The sequence below is a fragment of the Eupeodes corollae genome, chromosome 3, assembly GCF_945859685.1.
Source record: "Eupeodes corollae chromosome 3, idEupCoro1.1, whole genome shotgun sequence".
NCBI classification, from domain to species: domain Eukaryota; kingdom Metazoa; phylum Arthropoda; class Insecta; order Diptera; family Syrphidae; genus Eupeodes; species Eupeodes corollae.
The window spans coordinates 36,897,599-36,918,681 of NC_079149.1; positions in this window are offsets into that span (position 1 = coordinate 36,897,599).

Here is a 21,083-nt window from a genome sequence, read left to right on the forward strand (position 1 = left end):
CTGCTTTGAGAGTGACCACTCCTACTTCTTTTAATCTATTTCGCTATCAATATACATTACGTTCGCCAAAAAAAATATAGACAAAGAAGAAGAAAAAAAGAAATAAAAACAAAACAACAATACGAAAGGCGAGCCAAACAAAAATTATAGTCAAAGGAGAAGAAAAATAGAAACACAAAGAAGAAGAAAAATAGAACTACAAATGAAACAATAATGCGAAAGGCGAGCAAAGACGGAAAAACAAAAATAAGCTTTACTCTCTTTCAGCACGATGATTCATTAAACAGAACTCCTTTCCAGAGCTGCCACCCAAAAAAGGAAGTAACAGTATGTTATAGAAAAATAAGAGTGTACAAAAATAGAGATTTCTTTTGTTCAACTCCATCATTCGTTTTAAGACTTGAAACGGTATAGGGAAATTTAAAAATAAACTTCAAAATAGTCAACTGTTAAAAAAAAATGTTTCCCCTAAATACGAACAAAATATACTCTGCAGAGTTTGAACCATTGTATTCAAAGAATTCTTCAAAACTTAACTCCGACTCGCAACTAATCTGCGTATTTGATAATATTTTTGCCATCTGAGCACATCTTTTGGCAACATGATCGCTTGATTTACAAAATTGAAAAAAAAACTAAATGGGAGGTCTGCAACTTCTGAAATTTAATGAGTTTTAAAAACCACAATCGCCTAATGACTTTCACAAATCAAAATAAATAAAACCTCAAAAAACCTCAACCTCCTAAAGTAGCCATTAAAAAAGCATAATCCTAATTCATTACACAAAAAAAATACTTTTGATGTACCAGGCGATCATACTACGTAGCAGGTATTGTTTTCGCCATCTATTTTTCCATTCATTTTCATTGTCCGTTACCATTTCCAACAAATATCAATAAAGAAAAAAAGGAGGCGCATAGAGAGAACACAAATGTAGGACGACATGCAAAAACACCTTCTTTGTCAGCATGAGCGCCTAGTGAATTATTGGATTTTTTCTATGAAACGATTTTAAAAAAATCTTCAGTGCGATTTTATGTACCAGGCGAACATGCCGTAAAATAAGGAACAACTAATTTTTTTTGTTTTCCTTGCATTGATTTTCGATATAAATAATAATATAATAAATAATATATAGTTTCGTCATTATCTTTTCCTATTCATATTTTCTTTTAATATTTTGTTTCTCCTTAATTACACTCAAAGAAATTGAGGAGAGTGGGTGTGGCCAATCCCAGAGTACCGTTTGCGATCCAGATTATATTTTATATAGTTAGAAACTAACACAACAAGCGTACTTTTACCTTTTGCTTTGTTTTCCCTTCAAAGTATTGGTGAAGGACGGAATGTAGAAAAGATCTAAAAACAAAAAAAAGGAAAAGAACACTTACTACGCATCATGATCGCCTAGTGCAGAGCACTAGCTCTGTGAAAAGAGTTCTTTTGATTATTTGGTTTCGCGAATCGTATATTACATATGGGATATGCAGAGACAGAAAGAGAAAAAGGAAGCGAATGAAGAGATTATGGAATGGAAAGAGGAAAGTTATTATTTTTAAGTAAGAAGATAAAAGAAATGTGGAGTTCAGACACAGTGGAACAAAACTAAGCATTTTTTAAATCATTGAAATTCTTAACTATAAAAAGTAACGAATGAAATTTTTTTTATTTTTGGAATATTAATAAATATTTAAACCTGAAGTGAATAAAAAATTAATAGAAAGATGATGATGATGCTAGGTACCTGAATCATTTTTAAAGCGGAACTGACGTTTATATGCTTTTTACAGATGATAAAAAATATATCTTACCACTTTTAAATTATGTACAAAAAGTTAAAAAAAAACACAAATAAGTAGTAGTTATGTTCTATTTACTATTGTTTACTTTAATTTTGATAAATAAACTTAAACTGAAATTAATGTACATTTTTTGTATATCATTTCTTTAGGATGAGGAAATCATTGATTGAGATTGATGTCAAATGGTTCAGCTGGTTCAGCATCGTAACAGGATGCAGTGATAGAAGGGTACTCGGAATGATAGTATCTTGATGGAACTATATCAGTTCATATTGTAAGTACTTCAATTTAAGGTTTCAGTTTCTATAGTTTTTTAATAAAATATCGTTTTGTAGGCATTCACATAGTAAAACCAATCGGCAAAGATGGAGAATCCATTCGCATGTATCAGAACGAATTTTATGACACCAAGACATTATAATCGTTTGATTCTGGGGATCACATTATTACAAGAACAACTTTGATAACTTTGACACTCCTTAAGCCCCTTTATTCCAGCAGTTGTCTTCAGTCTGGCGTTCTAAAAGAAAAAGATACAAAAACTGTAGAATGCTTTAATAAATAAATGTATTTTCAAAATATGTTGTGTATGGTTTTTAATTTTATTTTGTTGTTTAACATTTTTTTCTTATGATTACATTTACTTGATATAGTGTTAAAAAGAAAATCAAGTGAGAAATTAAATACATGTTCTTAAAATAGACATCAATTTTTCTATTTTAAAACATACGTATTTGCAATTTTTAAAGTAAATTAAAAACAGCTTTTACATCTACATCCGTGTTGACGAAACATATAAAAAAAGAGGCTGGGATGCGACCCACACTGATAACTTCTCATCCTGTCTGTCGATTTGTCTTGCTTAAAAGTTTTTTTTTACCTAATTTGTGTACTATTTTTTACGAAAAAACGAACTGTTGGATTTTTATATAAAAATTACTGAATATCGAAAACAATATTTTCTGTGAAATAAAATGAGTTTGAAGCCAATATTTTTTATTTTTGAAAAGCTATTTGTGTCGAAAGTAAATTTTTACCAAACTTTAGTATTGTTTTATTTTTTGTAAAAAAAACTATCAATTCGATTTTTTTTCAAAATTTAATCGAATGTTGAAAAAAATATTTCTTATAAGATAAAATTAGCTTAAAGCCAATATTTCAAATTTTTGAAAAAGATATTTGAGTCGAAAATCAATTTTTACCAACTTTTTTAAAACTTTTTTAGGTTTTTAATTTTTTGTACAAAAACTGTAAGTTCGATTTTTTTAAAAATGTTACTGTTTGTTGACAACAATATTTCTTATAAGATAAAATAAGTTTGAAGTATTATTTCAAGTTTTTGAAAAGATATTTGAATCGATATTCAATTTTTACCAACTTTGAGTAATGTTTTTTTTTAGATTTTTATTTTTTATAAAAAAACTGAATTCGATTTTTCTCAAAATTTTATCAGATGTCAAAAACATTATTCTTCGTTCCACAAAATTGTTTTGGATATGAAATCATATTTTAGTCGTAAAAGGTTTGGAGGTGACAAATTTTTTTTTTCATTAAAAAAACCGTAAATGGATTTTTTTTCAAAAAATATACTTCTTTGATATCACGTTACAATATATTATATAAAATTTAATTCAAGTCTTAGGTTAACCAAAATGTTCACCTTTTTTTTCAAACTGCTATGGTAAAAAAATCACCCACGCAATTTTCTTGAGAGCCCTTTCTGCATCTTTCTGCCTTATTATCTGTATAACAAAATTTATTTGAAATCGATTTCTCTTCTGGTTCTTGAGGTATGGACGACGAAAAAAACGTCACGAACGAACGAACGTGAGTACGTCGTACACACGCTTGCACAGACATCGTTCTAAAAATCTTTTATTTCGGCTCTAGGGAGCTTGAAACGTCGAGAAAAAGGAAGTTACAAAGCATTAATCTTCGATTACCAGAGTTTCGTTTTCCTTGAGATGAGATATGGGCTGCATTTTTACACCTTATTTTCTTACAGATTCAGGAAGGTCTGTACCTATTTTCATCTGTTTCGAATTTTCTTTTTTGTTTATGATTAACAGGCACTCAAGGGGTTGTTAATACCCTTAACATATTTAAAGTATAAACACTGTGCGAGCTTTAGAGAAACATTGAAGGATTAAAGAGGAGATACCTATTCACATTGGTCTTAAAGTTTTGAATATCAAAATGATAGGGAAAACATAGCACATTCTCGATGTGCGGTTAAAAAAAAATCTCTATACTTGACAGTACGCCCAAAATTGAGCTCAAGGTTAAACTGATACTCATTCCTAGAAGTACGAGTATTACGGCTGAATTGCTCGAGGGGGGGAATGCAACTGGCTAATTCGTCAGAACACTGTTTTTAAAAATATCGGTAGATCAACGAAAGGCATGAAACATTGCAGTGGTGTTCGAGTGACGTAATTTTGTCGGTTATAAACGGTGATATTTTAAGAGCTTGAGAACTTTTAAAAAAAAAAAACGCATAAAATTTGCAAAATCTCATCGATTCTTTATTTGAAACGTTAGATTGGTCCATGACATTTACTTTTTGAAGATAATTTCATTTAAATGTTGACCGCGGCTGCGTCTTAGGTGGTCCATTCGGAAAGTCCAATTTTGGGTAACTTTTTCGAGCATTTCGGCCGGAATAGGCCGAATTTCTTCGGAAATGTTGTCTTCCAAAGCTGGAATAGTTGCTGGCTTATTTGGGTAGACTTTAGACTTGACGTAGCCCCACAAAAAATAGTCTAAAGGCGTCAAATCGCATGATCTTGGTGGCCAACTTACCGGTCCATTCCTTAAGATGAATTGTTCTCCGAAGTTTTCCCTCAAAATGGCCATAGAATCGCGAGCTGTGTGGCATGTAGCGCCATCTTGTTGAAACCACATGTCAACCAAGTTCATTTCTTCCATTTTTGGCAACAAAAAGTTTGTTAGCATTGAACGATAGCGATCGCCATTCACCGTAACGTTGCGTCCAACAGCATCTTTGAAAAAATACGGTCCAATGATTCCACCAGCGTACAAACCACACCAAACAGTGCATTTTTCGGGATGCATGGGCAGTTCTTGAACGGCTTCTGGTTGCTCTTCACTCCAAATGCGGCAATTTTGCTTATTTACGTAGCCATTCAACCAGAAATGAGCCTCATCGCTGAACAAAATTTGTCGATAAAAAAGCGGATTTTCTGCCAACTTTTCTAGGGCCCATTTACTGAAAATTTGACGTTGTGGCAGATCGTTCGGCTTCAGTTCTTGCACGAGCTGTATTTTATACGGTTTTACACCAAGATCTTTGCGTAAAATCTTCCATGTGGTCGAATAACACAAACCCAATTGCTGCGAACGGCGACGAATCGACATTTCACGGTCTTCAGCAACACTCTCACAGACGCAATATTCTCCTCTGCACGCACTGTACGCATTCGTGTGGTTGGTTTAATGTCGAATAAAGTAAACTGAGTGCGAAACTTGGTCACAATCGCATTAATTGTTTGCTCACTTGGTCGATTATGTAGACCATAAATCGGACGTAAAGCGCGAAACACATTTCGAACCGAACACTGATTTTGGTAATAAAATTCAATGATTTGCAAGCGTTGCTCGTTAGTAAGTCTATTCATGATGAAATGTCAAAGCATACTGAGCATCTTTCTCTTTGACACCATGTCTGAAATCCCGCGTGATCTGTCAAATACTAATGCATGAAAATCCTAACCTCAAAAAAATCACTCTTTAGTTTTATCGCCTATCATTTTCTAAGCTCTTTTTTGGATCCTGTCCAAAATACTTAAACTTGTTTAGTTGCACCTGCCCAAATAATCGAGTTATATTCAAGTTTTGCACAAATGAAGGCTTTGTAAATTACAGCCAGATCAGAAGAGGTGAAAAATTTCTTAAACCGTCGGAGAAATCCTAAGCACCTATTAGCGTTTTATAAGAGGTGATCTGTGATACACATACCGAGTACTGAAAGATGATTAGTTTCCTGGACGAAGCGCCGCTCATGGATAGCGGCATCGGGGTGGGTTTCGTTTTAACGACAGGAGACAGCACTGATTTTTCGAAGCATGAAATTCTGCACGGTTTTTGATTCCCCGTTGTACATTGTCGAGATCAGAGCAATGAGCTTATCATACGCTGCCGTTGAGGTTTTACATCCGAAGGACAAGGATGTGAATATAGAAATGAACGTGAATAGCTGATGGTACTATCGTCAGCGAAACAGTTTAATGGATTAAATTAGAAGTTTATGAATATGAGGAAGAGATTCGGAGACAAAACGGAGCCCTGGGGAACACCAGCATTTATTTTACGAACTTCAGACTTGAAACCATCCAATACAACTTGTATTGAACGGTTAAGGTAATTTCTTATCCAACGAAGAAGGGATTCGTCAATAACAAAAGCACTCATTTTCGATAAGAGAGCTTGATGCCAAACTATCAAATGCCTTTGAAATATCAAGTGGAATAATCTTATTTAATCAAAATACTTAGTCGATACTTTGTATTTATGAGCGGCTGCGGTCTTCTCAAGAGGTTACTCATAGGTCGCAGCATGATCGGAGATGGATTTGACTACCACTTACAATTGTAGCCATTCGATGAATCATCTGTTTTTTCCATAGATCTTGGAACATCAGCTACCATGGGGTAGTAGCTCCTCGGAAATTTCGGACATCTTAGCTAGAAGCGTACCTACTTAAGCATCCCGGCCTCAAATAAATCTCTCCACAAAACGTAAAAATAAATATATCTAGACGCCATCCTATAATAGTATAGAGGTTTCCATATACAAAACTAAGACTATCAAAAGATTGTTTTACATTGAGCTCCAAAGTCCTTAAAGTTTTTTACTTCATGGTTTTAACATAAAGTTAACATAAAACTATCGAAAATAATATTCAATTATTTAAATTATCTACAGGTACATAAATTATTATTATTAACTTGTTTTCAATCATCCTTTAGCTTATTGACAAATTCACTCCAGACATTGATAATCTTGCCAAATTCAAATTGAAGGTGACTTAATTTGTGTATTTCATTTGAATTAATCTTTATGTTATAATCTTAATAAATTACTTCCCTTCTTCTTCTCTTACCAACATTTTCAAAGGATCCCAATTACCTTTAACAGCAAACTGAAAACTTATTTAACTCTTTTTTTTTTAATTCAAGTTCCGTCATCTCATTAAAATATTTTGGGCTTGATTTTTCTTTTTCGTATCCTTTTGCTAAGGTCCCTTATCATTTGCAATTTCTTTGCAATTTGGAATATTTTTTTAATTTGTTTGTTTGCTCAACTCATCTTTACGCAATTATAGAAAGTAAAAGGATATTTGAAATTTGCTGATATAAATAATTTGGCGCCCATTGCTAAAGACGAGGACAAGGACTACGAGCGACGTTGTTTTCAGTTTTAAAATAGAAAACAATATCCTGTTGTTGGTATTGCACAATTATTATGTTGATGATGATTATATACAAAAAATAATATCCTTCAGGGGGAAATTATTTTTCGAAATGTTTAATTTGTTTTTCTTGACGAAAACATCTTGATTATTTTTCCTACCGCTCTGTCACCTTAGTATAGTGCACACTTTCCTTCATATCCTCTAAATGAAAACCTTATATTAAAAAGAAACAAATATTTTTACAACAAACAAGATCCTTAAAGGATCATTCTTGTTTCTCAGACGAAATCCTGATCACATTTCACGCACCGACAAATCAAAAAATAGAAGAAAAAATCCTCTCCAAGTGAATTAGAGTGTGAGTCCTTAAAAGTCTTATTGGTCGTTTTTGTTAATGTCCTTTCCTTTTCAATTTGCAGTCTGGAAATGTATGTGTGTGTGTGAGTTTGTAACGTGTGCATACATTTTGTGAACAATTTGGATTTAAGGACTTAGGACTTGTTATGTTGTATGTGAAGTTCATAGTTTTTTTTTTTCAAAAGGTGTGTAATATAACGCACATTTAAGTCATTATATTCCTTTCAAAAAAAGGATACCCATTGACACCTCGAAGGAACAATAGTGACGGCCTCTGCGCTTCAGCATAATGATGTTTACACACTTCAGGACGACCTCTATTGCAGATATATATATTGAGACACATAAAATAATGTGACACGAGTAGATGGTCCTGCAGGATGCGGTGGTTTTGTATGAAATCAAAAGGGAGATAAAGTAATGAGGTTTTTGCGATTTCAAAACATACTCATTTGTAATGTTGGTGTTGTTTGTTTGTTGAAAACAGTGTTGTTTTTTATTTAGATTTTTGTGTGTCTGTTTTGTTTAGGTGAAAAAGATACTTAAGTTAAACAGTAAATAGGAATGTAGAAAAAAAAGATGGTACTGATGGTGATCAGATGAACAAATAAATGGAACAATATTGTTAGGAGGATTTTGTGGTTGAATGCGTTTTTGAGTTCGCAGGATTTGAAGTGTGGAAAATAATATACGGTGTCGTAGTCGTGGTAGGTTTGCGAGATTACTCTTTTAACGATATAATTAGTTTGAAATTTCAACAAAATAGACAGCTGACAAGGTACTTGAAATAAGTAGTTTAGTTTCTCGTTTCCTTTGAGAATAACAATATTTATAGATTTCTAAAGAAATGTACAATACAAAAATAAAACAAAACAGTTCACACTTTAACATGAATCAACGGAAGTTATTTTAATTTTTTTATTTTTAAAATTCCTGTACAGATCCTTTGCATATTTTAAACAAAATATTAAGTTTTTATAAAAATTGAATTGGACTTCCTTGTGGTAAGTGGTAGCTACAATATTGTAAATTGTATTCTTGTTCTTGAAAAAAGAGTCACAGAAACAAATCATGTATCGGTCTTTACGGAGGAGGTAATTTTTTATATAATCCTCCTCTAGAAAGATCAATAAAGCTACAGTATCTTTCAAGCAAAAGTAATTGCGTTTTCTGAAGATCTTTTTTTCCACCATTTGAAAAACAATAATGTAGACATATTCATCGACAATCAAGGTCAAATCCGTCACTGTCATGAGCTTCGTTCAGTCAGCAAGGCCAACACGGGTCAAAAATTCATCCAAGATCAATGATTAAACATGCACTAGACTTGAGTAAGTAAATGAGTTAATCAACCAAATTTTATATGGAATTTCAACCAACAACTCGGATCTTGAATAATGCATATTATCCTGTGCAATGGAACACCGCTGAGGTTCTTCATCTACCGAAAAAGGGAAATGACAACTCCAACCCGTCTAATCTTCGGTCGATAAGTCTTCTTCCGAGCATCAGCAAAGTTTTCGAAAAGATCATCAATAGGGCTCCGACTAAGTGGGCTGCGGACAACAAAATAATAAAGGATAAGCAGTTCGGGTTCAAGACATGCCATGACACAATTTATGCTGCGTTTAAACTCGTTTCTAAAATCCAATGTAATAAACCAAAACAAAAATGCAGAGGTGCTATTCTGGTTGATTTGGAAATGGCCTTTGACACCGCATAGTTAGAGGGTCCTTACCTAAAACTGAGCAGGTTTGGCTTAAGCAAACCATTGTTGTATATACTTATGATATGCTTAACGGTAGAAAGTTTGTTGTCAAAAGTGGCAATGTAACTTCTTACACAACATTCTTAATTATAAATGGTCTTCAACAGGGAGCGATGAATTCGCCGATTCTCTTCAGCATTTACACCAGCGGTCTGATAGGTAGTCTTACAAAGGCAACTGCGTACGCCGAAAGGTTGAGGTTATTAGAATTCTCTTGCAGCGTGATTTCGACAAGATGTAGCGATATTGCGACGACTGAAAACTGAAAATAAATGTCCAGAAGTCAGAGACAATTCTGTCGGACTCTTTTGGCTAGTGTCATGAGGTATACGTGCAAGAATTGGCGCAGTTGGTGATCGTTGATCTTCACGGGCAACGATTAGCTAGCAAAATTGTAGTTAAGTACCTCGGTATCTGGTTAGATCAGCATTCATATTTCGACAGACATATAAATGCTGCTCGGACCAAAGCCAGAGGAGCCTTCGCTCTGACGAAACGGCTGCCTTACAGCAGTCGGCTTGGCCCCAGAGTGAAAGAAGGGCCATATAGGCACTCAGAATGCCGATGATCGTTTATGGCTGTCCTGTGTGGTTTAATGTTGTCCTTCCCAAATGGATAAGTTTCGGGTGTTAGAGTGGCAGTGTTTACGACGCTGTACCGGCTTATTTCGAACACCCGAGTCTTCTAATGTGCATTACTATTCTAACGAGGTCCTATACAACGGGGCTCTAATCAACAGAATTGACAATTTCGTGATAAAAACTCGTTCAAGGTCACATTGCAGGAGCTATATGTCTTCGACCAACAATTCAATTTTCGGAGCGTTCTATCCGAGCGACGAGCATTTTTGAGAGTGCACGCTTGAGCGGCTTCATTCCACCAGACATTTCTCTTTTTAGGTAGAAGCGGTCTGATACTGGATAGATTAGCAGTTCCGCTAATCTACCAATTCAGACGACGAACCGTGGATAGGCGACTCCTGTATAATCCCGACGTCTCATAGCACAAGTCGGAGCAGAGCTCCTTGGGTTCAGTAGGGCTGTGTCCGAAACTGACCGCACTGATAGGGTGAAGCAGGAGAACCAGTTTTGGTGGCTTCAATCGGCACTTGAAAGTGGGTAGTCCGGATCGGGTTTTTAGCCTTGGCCGGCTAACATACTTGTTTTATAGTTTTAGGGTTTAGTTTTAAGTAGAATAGACATGGTAGCACCAAAAAAAAAACATGGAATAAGAGAAAAAAAAGTCAACAAAATGTGAAAAACATTTTAAGTTAGTTTATAGTTAGAACAGGTAGTTTAAGTTAGTTTTAATTTTTATTTAAGTGCCATTTTAATAAAAATGAATTTAAAAAAAGGAGCGTTGGACTGTCATACCAGAGGTCTTGGGTCCCTGCCTGTGCCATCTAAAGTTTTTCAACTTTTAACGCAACTTTCAAATCGTTTTGCCTTCTTCTAGTTAAAATTGTTTTAGAATAAATGGCTTAGCGTTTCCTTCAGATAGTTTTCATAGACAGGTGCAAGCTTAAAACTTTCGAAGATAGGATATAATACAAATATTTGAACTGAATATTGAATTTATTTGCAAAAAATTAACTTCATGAATTTATTACTTTGTCTCATTACCGTCAACAGTCCGATTTTTCGAAATTAACATTTTTAACATTTCTCGATGTTCGATATCCGATTCGAATAATTTTTGATTGTAAATCTTTAGTATACCCGTGGCATGATCGTTATGGCTGAGAAACAAACACGCTTCAGCTTTGGCTTCGCCTGACGTTTACGAGTCCAGCCATATAGCAATTCAATGCATGTTACCACAATGAAGCTTTGACCACTCGTTTCGTTTGACAATCGTAAGGGAAAGAACGTAATGTTACGTAATGTGACTCCAAACGGAAGCTCTAGTTCAAATTTGCTGAACCTTTGCTTTGTCTGACAGCTCAACAGCTATAAAAAAGTCAACAAAACAAAATACATTTGCATTTGGAGGGATAACCGTTGTTTATTACAAAAAGTTATAAGGAAAGTTATATATATTTTTTTTTTTGAAAACGTTTTATTTTTGTAGAACAGAAAATAAGTTTTCAAGAACTCCACATAGATTGAAGAACTCCGTAGATTGAGCTCCCGGAGCCGTCACTTTGTCTGCGCTTCTTTTTCCTCCATGAGCTCAACATACGCACAATATAGGCTGTGTAAGCTACCTACTTCCGCGATAATTTTTTTTTTTCGAATTCAAAATTCATATCTACTGCACAAAAAAACAAGACAAACTTTTGAAAAAAATACCAGCTGCTAATGACAGAGTACTCATTTTAGAAATGTCATATTAGAAATGTTACTCAAAGCAACCTCGAAACATCGTAACGCAAACGAAGCCGAAGCTGAAGCGTGTTTGTGTTTCAGCCATTAGTGCGTTGGACTGTTATGCCAGAAGTCTTGGGTTCAATCCCTGCCTATGTCGTAGGTATAAAGTTTTTTCAAGGGTACTGCCCCTTGCGAGAAATTGACAAATGTTCCAAGAGTAAATCTTGTCATGAAAAGTGTTTTCTCAAATGAACCGTTCGGATTCGGCTTTAAACTGTAGGTCCCCTTCATTTTTGACAACATTACTCGTACACAGGAATGGTTGAGGGTTGTAAGTCACTAGCACCTATTTCTCTACGGACAAATACGCCACGCAATTTATTTTTTTCTTTAAGTCCTTAAAAAATACTAAACAATTTCTAAAAACTGATTTCTAGAGAGACTTAAAAATTATTTAATTCTATGCTAATTAGCTTAAGATGAAAATTTTAGATAAAATCAATTGACAGATTAAAAAAAAAGAAAATTTACAATAGCAACCAATAACTGATAGAAAATGGTTTTGGAAAAAAGAAAAATATTGACCTTAAACTTTTCTTATATTGAAAAAAATCAAACGCATGTTTTTTTTGGAAATCATAAAAACTCACCTCGAAAATTTTACGAATAAAAACGATTTTATCTCCAGGACAATTTTTTTTCTAACTAAAAATGACGTTTTTAAAATCTGGTTAAATTTTGAGAAAAATAAAATATACAGTTTTATTTATAAAAATAAAAACCTACAAAAAACATTACTCCAAGTTGGTAAAAATTTAATTTTGACTCAAAAATCTTTTCAAAAATTTGAGATTTTGACTTCAAACTTATTTTATGTTATAAGAAATATTATTTTCAACATTTGGTAAATTTTTAGGAAAAATAGAAGTGACAGTTTTTCTACAAAAAATAAAAACGAAAAAAAAAATTAATAAAAGTTTGTAAAAATTTATTTTCGACTTAAATAACTTTTCAAAACTTTGAGATTTTGGCTTGAATCTAATTTTATCTTATACTAGCGGCTCGGTACGTGCTTCGCTACGTAGGCATAATAATAAAAAACAATATTATTAAGTTCATTTATTCAAACAAAAAAATATTTGAAATTGCTAGCTATTTGAAAGTCCAAATGACCCAAATGACATATTGTTTATATTATATTTATCAGCAAAGAGTAAAAACTTAAAAATAAAAAAGAATTAGGTACTCTTACTATGGTTGGTCTATATGGGTTAGCCTAAAACAGTTGGATAAACAATATTTTTAGTTTTTTTTTCATTTTGAGCATGAATACATAAACAGTTGAGGGTACCGACTCTGAAAAAGGCAACATAAAGTTGGCCATGTGAAAATCATGATTCATTGACACCTAAAACGTAAATTTTTTGCCCTTGGGCCTTATTTATGAACATCGCAAATAAAAAAGGCACAGGATATTGTAATCTTTTGAATTCAAATGGCATATCAGTTGGAATCATAAAGATACTCGGTATTAAACACACTTCTCCTTTTAATTTACCAGTTAGGATTGAAGCTTCAATCAAATTTGGCAATATCTTTTTCACTGCCAATCTGGTGCCATTTCACAGTTTTGGTGGATTAATATTTCGTAATAAGAACCAGTTTTCAGATTCAAGCAATGTGGTGGTATACCAGGCGGTTCCAATGAATTTAAAAATTCAATTGGATAATTCATTGGTTCATCTTGATTCATAACACTGTCAATTGATTTATATGTCGTGACTATACTTGGCAGTTTAGATTGAATTTGAAAATTAATGGCATTGATATGATTGTTTTTCGGTGCTAAACTGGTGCGTTCTCTCAAACAATCATGATTTCTGTAATTCTGAAGAAAATTCGGATAAACACATTCAACAAACTCATCTATAGATTGCGCAATTGTACAAAAATTGTTCGGTAAAGTGATCAATCCGTTGGTACTGTCGATTGGTATTTTGACATCACCAATTTCTAAAAATTGTTTTGATAACTCATGGGCAGTGCAGCATAATGTAAGTGAATACGCATATTAATGTTAAGTGTCAATTTTTGTACATATCTCCAAAGAACTGATGACTTCAAACAGGCGTTTATTTCATTAGCAGGAATTGACGTTAATCGCAGAACTTTTGCCATAGCAGAGTTTCTCGAAATATTGCAAGTTGGAGCTTCAATCGCCCGTACAGTGTACATTCAATGGCAATTTTAATACAGAGTGTGCGGTACGACCATAATGTTACAGCAATTCCATAAGATGCAAGTGACAATCGAATAGTTGCTAAAATCAATGATAAAACGAAAGTTTTGCCTGTACCACCAGATGCATCCAAGAAATATAATCCACCTGTATTATTGGAAATGGCTTGCATGATTGTGTCATACACATGTTTTTGTTGAATATTTAATTTAGTTAAATCCGATTGTACAAATAAACGTAAATCACGTTGCAATTCACAGTCAAAAAAATCATGTATCTTACGACTTGGTGCTGTCATACCCAATTGTTCTAACGCCTTATTTACAATCGTTAAACTCATATCTTCAATTATTGTTGCAGCTTCGTTCTACATTTTCAAGGTTATCAACAAATCGGGATTTCTTTAAATACAAAATGTTTAAATATGGGAATATAGAAAGATGTTGATTTTATACCTTTTTGAAGTTTTTTTTTTTAATTTTCTCTACGTACAAACCTTCTCTAGACTTCCACGAATAATTCAAGACCAAAATTAGCCAAATCGGTAAAGGCATTGTTGAGTTATAAAATTACAACGAAAAGTGGCATTGATTTTTATATATATAGATGAATAATATTGTATTGAACATTCGATAACATTTTTTGAGGAGTCGAATTGACAGTTTTATAACAAAAAATAAAAAACTAAGCAAAGCATTTCTAAAAGTTCGTAAAAATTGATTTTGGACTCAAATGTATTTTCAAAAATAAAAAATATTGGCTTCAAACTTATTTTATTTCACAGAAAATATTGTTTTTGACATTCAGTGAATTTTGATAAAAATTCATCAGTCCCTTTTCTCATAAAAAATTAAATCTGCAAAAAACAGTACAAACATATGGTAAAAATGATTTTCAGTTCTTGATATCTCGTGAATAACAGAAGATATTGACTTCAAATTTATTTCATTTATTTCATTCATCCAAGTTGTTAGGGATGTAAGGGACCTACAGTTTAAAGCTGAATCCGAACGCAAATTTGAGAAAGCACTTTTCATGGCAAGAATTACTTTTGTAGAATTTGTCAATTCCTCGCAAGAGGCAGTGCCCGTGAAAAACTTTAGAGGGCATAGGCAGGGATCGAACCCAAGACCTCTTGCATGACAGTCCAACGCACTAACCATCATGTCACTGGTACTTTGTACTTTTAAGAAATGCCACTAAAATGGACTAAAAAATCTCGTTAACAAAAATAGATTTTAAAATCAAACTATTTCATCATATGAAAAATATTGTTGGTAATTTTTAAATTTTTTAGAATAATTCAATTTACAACTTTTTTAACAAAACACGAAAACCTACAAACCTTTTAAGCAAAACAAATTGACAGAAGGGATGGAAAGTTTTCAGTGATGTGAAATTTTCCTTGTAAAATGGTTGCACTCATTTTACGTCAGACACAGTGGTTCCTTAAAATTGAGTCTTCAACATTTATAATAACCATATGAAGTACAGTTAACAAGAGAATGACGCAGGCTTCCCTTTCTATGTAGATCAAAGTACTTAATTGACTCCGAAACCTCTTAACTTTCCAACAATAAACTCACGCTCGTGTCATCAATTAAATTTGAAGTTTTCTTTTTTTACAGCGACCTTTGAAAATTATAAGAACTGCGGACTGATATTTCCATTTTGATTCCACATAAAGTTGATAAATTTAAAATAAATCAGTTCACCGTCAGAATACTAACGTCCGCGAAACAGATGCGCATAGACGCCAGAAGCTGTTGATCGGTATACAAATTCAACTGCATAAAACATTGTTACCTTATTGGGATTCGAAAATATTACGCACAATGAAAAATTCCTGATATTATTACGTTTTCCGTAATTTGAGTTCATTTTTAGTAGCGAAATAGTCAATTTCTCTCCATTTAAGTCCTGATAAAACCGTACAACAATTACAAATACCATACTCGTACATACTATTTGCAACTTTGCAATATTCAACGCTTATAACTGTTTTTACTCTGTTAATTTCAAATAATATAAAAGAGATAGGTCTCTCTGATGACAAATCGGTCAAGCGATTTACCACAATTGAATCAGAATTAATCTGCAAATTAATGTGTAATTGCATTTTATAATCGTGGCCGAGAGTGCTGCAGTTGTATGTGTGTATATGTTATCAAGGATTGTGATTGTGATGCGTATACAACAAAACAGAGGGAGATAGAGAAAGAGTGTATTCTAATTACTGACAGTTATTGAAGAAGGATTTTGCAAAAAAGGTGTACTCTTCTACATTCCAACTGCAACTACCTACCCTACATCTGCATCGGCCTATAACAGTATACTGCACTATGCTTTAGGTACTCAATAATTTAGTCACAAGCCAAAGTGTACATAGATACATTTATGGTATATGTACTGTATTTATAGAGAGAGAGTTATATAGACATCCTAATTTGGTACATTCATCATTTGAGCGTTGGACATCGGTCAAAATGTGGCTTTCTACATAGATTCTCCAATCAGCACAGTTTGCCATTGTTATAGTTCGATTGGAACTTTAATTGGAAACTGTAATTGTCTATTCTGGATTTGAAAATTGAGATCAACGAATAAATTCTATGTCATTGGACATCATGGTGCTGTTCCTGTATGTATTTTGTATTTCTCTGATGTGCGTTATCCTTCATCCAGTAGGTATATTTTGTATCTCTATAAATGGACATCATCAGGATAGTATAGGTAGGTTAGGTTTAGGTATAGAGTTTCGTATAGGCTTCAATTTCTAAAATTGCTGATGATGCGGAGGCAAGTTTATTCAAATTGCGTGTACTCGTATACGTAGATATTAAATATACCAAACTTACTCAATAATGTTTTGGTTTTGTTCACAAATTGTTTTGGGATTTTATTTACTTAAAGCAAAATACAGTTTTATATTGTGATGCGTTTTACCTCTCTATAATGTAAACATACAGGAATACCATACTTCTATATATATATGAACATCAATAATGTACAGATTTAGATGTTATCCAAAGGATTCATTCAATGTACTCAATAAAATCAATAGCTATACCGCATATATTCTAAAAAATAAATAAATAAAAAAGTACTGTGTCTTGCCTCTTGAAATCGATTTTGGTTTTAAGAAAACATCTTTGAAAGAATAGAATGTAATGTTTTTCCTACATATGGCTTTTGTGGTAAGTTTATCTCTCTCTGCCGAAATTATGCAGTATCCATTCTCGTAGGAACTTTCGGTTTTCCTTATTCCGTTTATGGCAAGTTATATTACCGCGGCTATGGAAAAGAAAGATATAAAATCAGGAATTTTTTGGACTGACTTGATCAATACCAGAAGAAGCAAATTCCATTCATTTAGCTCACAATCACTGCATACATAACGAACTTTACCAGAGATAATGCCATGCCAGAGGTCTTGGGTTCAATCCGTTTTTTTTTTTTTTTTTCTTTTTCACGTGTTATGTAAAGATATTATAAAATCTAATTAAAGTCCTTAGCGTTATTAGCTGCTCGAGAGATATTTTAGGTTAAATCATTTTTAAATTTTATTTGCTGTAGTGGAAAACCCCATAGGAAGTTATTGTAATGGATCCGATTTGTCGAATTGAAAATTTTGACATTTCTCGACGTTTCAAGGTCAATAGAGTCGAAATAAAAGATTTTTAGAAAGATTTCTGTGCGTGCGTGTCTCGTACGTTCCTACGTCCGAACGTTTGCGACGTTTTTTTCGTCGTCCATAGCTCAAGAACCAGAAGAGATATCAACTTCCAATAAATATTGTAATGCAGATAATAATGCAGAAAGTTGCAGAAAAGACTGTCAGAAAAATTGCGTGGGTGGTTTTTGAAAAAAAAAAAACGGACTTGTAGTGGTCACCCTATGACTCCGAAATCATCACAATTATTACTTGAATGATTGCTTGCAGACTTAATGTAAAGTTTAGTATAAGCTTAATATCGTAATTAGCTCTCCGCAGTCTGCACACTCACAGTTACCATTTCTAGTTGTTTGACTAAACAGAGTCAGTCGTTGATGATTCGCCCTGCAGTTAACACGTAGATAAGCTAGATTAAGTTTAGTAAATAAAATTGGATTTTTATATATAACTGTGAAATCAGAAATAATAGTTATTCGCTCGCCGTATACCACATTAGACTGTTTGAATTTTTTTTAAATAAATATTTTCTGTGATATAAAATAAGTTTGAAGCCAATATTTATAATTTTTGAAAAGCTTTTTGAGTCGAAAGTAAATTTTTACTAAGTTTTATTAATTTTTTTTTTGTAAAAAAATGTCAATTCGAATTTTCTCAAAATGTTACCGAATATTGAAAACAATATTTCTTATAAAATAAATAACAAGTTTTTGAAAAGATATTTGAGTCGAAATTCAACCTACTTTGAGTAATGTTTTTTTTTTTGGTTTTTATTTTTTATAAAAAAAACTGTCAATTCGATTTTTTTCAAAATTTTATCAGATTTCAAAAACATTATTTTTTGTTGCAAAAAATTATTTTAGAGATGAAATCATATTTAAGTCGTAAAATTTTCTAGGTGATAAATTTTTTTTTATTTATAAAAAAACCTTTAATTAAATTTATGTCGAAAAATATACCTTTTCACCTTTTTCAAGTCTCTAGCGGCATTGGTTCGTGGAATATTTAGGGCTCACCAAACTGTTCACCTTTTTTTTAAACTGCTATGGTAAGAAAACCACTCACGCAATTTTTTTGAGAGCCCTTCTGCATTTTTCTGCCTTATTATCTGTCTAACAACATTTATTTGAAGTCGATATCTCTTCTGGTTCTTGAGCTACGGACGACGAAAAAAACTTCGTGAACGTTCGCACGTCGCACGTACGAAGGGTATCCCGAGAGTACGAACGTACTTACACTCTCACACTCAAATATCTCTCTAAACCCCTTTTATTTAGATTTTCTGAAAACTGTCAAAATTTTCAATTCGAGAAATAACTCCTATGGGAAGTTGATGAACAAAGTAAAGAAATTTAAAGTTATTCGGTAGAACTTTTAGGTCAAGGAACTGAGTTCAACTAAAATAGGTTGCTTACAGAAAAAGTTTTTTTTTCATACATATTTTCTTTTAAATGCTAACGCATTCTCTATTTTTGTATGTATTTATTATTTATTAAAATGAAGGAATTATGTCGAGACTAAGATTGCCTTAGTAAATGCCATTTTCTTAGATCACATAAATATGGACAAATATTGATCATCTAACTTTAAATGCGCTGTCAAGGCCAACAACTTAGTAAAATCAGAACTACTTAGAGGAGTATTGGAGGATTTTTTCTGTTTATGGTTTTTAGTAACATTTTTCTATAAGTTTTTGTATAAGATGTTTACTTGCGAGCTTTCGACATAAAGGATCTATTAAGTAAATATGCGATATGCCGATTGAAGAGAAGGTGAAAAAAGTGGGTACAGGAATTCCATACGTCTGTTCTGTCTTCGCTTATTAACCATTAGATCGATTGAGTTTAAACTTGGTAATTAAGATTTTAAGCATATGGTGTTGTTAAGGCCAAACAGATTATATTTCTAAGCACTTAATAACTTAATACCAAAAATATTTCTAAAATATTAAAATTTTGTAAAAGAAATTATTTCAAAATAACCCCCGCTCTAACAATTTTAATATTTGTTTTAATAATTTAAGGTTTTTTTTAAATTTAAATTTAAGGTATTTTCCAGGTTAATTTTAAAATTTTAAAATGTGTGTAGGAACATTTTCATTCATCGAGCTTAATTCAAGCTATAAACTATATCTAGCTAGATGAGGAAGAGGCAGGTGAAAGGGACAGTTTTGGAAAAAATTGCAAAAGCGGAGGTGCTTTTGATGTCAGATATCTGTCTATTTTCTTCCATCCAGAGTTCTTAGATTATATAATTGGAGGCGTCCAATTGCACTTATGTCCCTTCTTTCCAAGGTCATGGAAACACTGATACATTTTCAGCTTAAGAAATATCTTGACGAACAGAAACTTCTAAATAACCGGCAGTATGGCTTTCGTTGATATAGATTTACTGGTGACCTCATGGTTTATCTCACCGAACAGTGGAACAAATCTCTACATCGTTTTGGAGAAAGTAAGACTATTGCACTTGATATTTCAAAGGCATTTGATAGAGTTTGGAATCAAGCTCTCTTACCGAAAATGCGTGTTTTTGGTATTGATGAATCTCTTCTGTGTTGGGTTAGAAATTACCTTTCGGACCATTCAAGTCAAGTAGTTTTGGACGGGTTCAAGTCTGTTAACCACAATTTAAATGTTGGTGTGCATCAAGGCTCTGTTTTGTCTGCGACACTTTTCCTTATTTTTTAAATGATCTTTTGTCTGAAACTTCTAACCCACTTAATTGTTTCGCTGATGACAGTACCGACAGCTTTTCATATTCGTTTTTAGATTCTCATCGTTGTTCTTCGGATGTGGACTACCAAAGGCAGCGTATGATAAGCTCATTAAATTCTGATCTTGACAGCATTGTCCAATGGGGAATCAAAAACCGTGTAGAATTTAATGCTTCGAAAACTCAATGCTGTCTACTGTCACAAAAGCGTAACCCTCCCATAATGCCACTTTCCATTAGTTGAACTTGCACAGAGGAGACTGAACAACTATCAGCCCTAGGTGTGTGGATCACAAACCACTTGTTGTGGAGTGATCACATATTCGACATCGTAAGACAAGCTGCTAAGTGTTTAGGTTTTCTCCGAAATGCAAGAAGTTTTTTACCCCTTCTGATTTGGCTATAATCTATAAAGCCTATATTCTTCTAAAACTCGAGTACAATTCCCATAACCGGGCAAGTGCTCCTATAACCTACTTGAGTCTCCTAGACAGAATTCAAAAGAGAGCTCTAAAAATAATAGGTGACCGTTGTCTAACTGAAACTCTTGTGTCTCTCGAGCACCGTCGTAAGGTTTCATGCCTGTCATTATTTTAAAGCTTCTTTCATAAAAAATGCTCTAATGAAATAGACAGCTGCATTCCTCCCCTCAAACAATTCAACCGTAATACCCGTTCTTCTCGGAACGCTCATCAGTTTACCCTGGAGCCCACTTTCGGTAAACTACAGAGATTCTTTCTTCAGTCGCACCACACGAATGTGGAATGCTTTACCAGACTCAATGT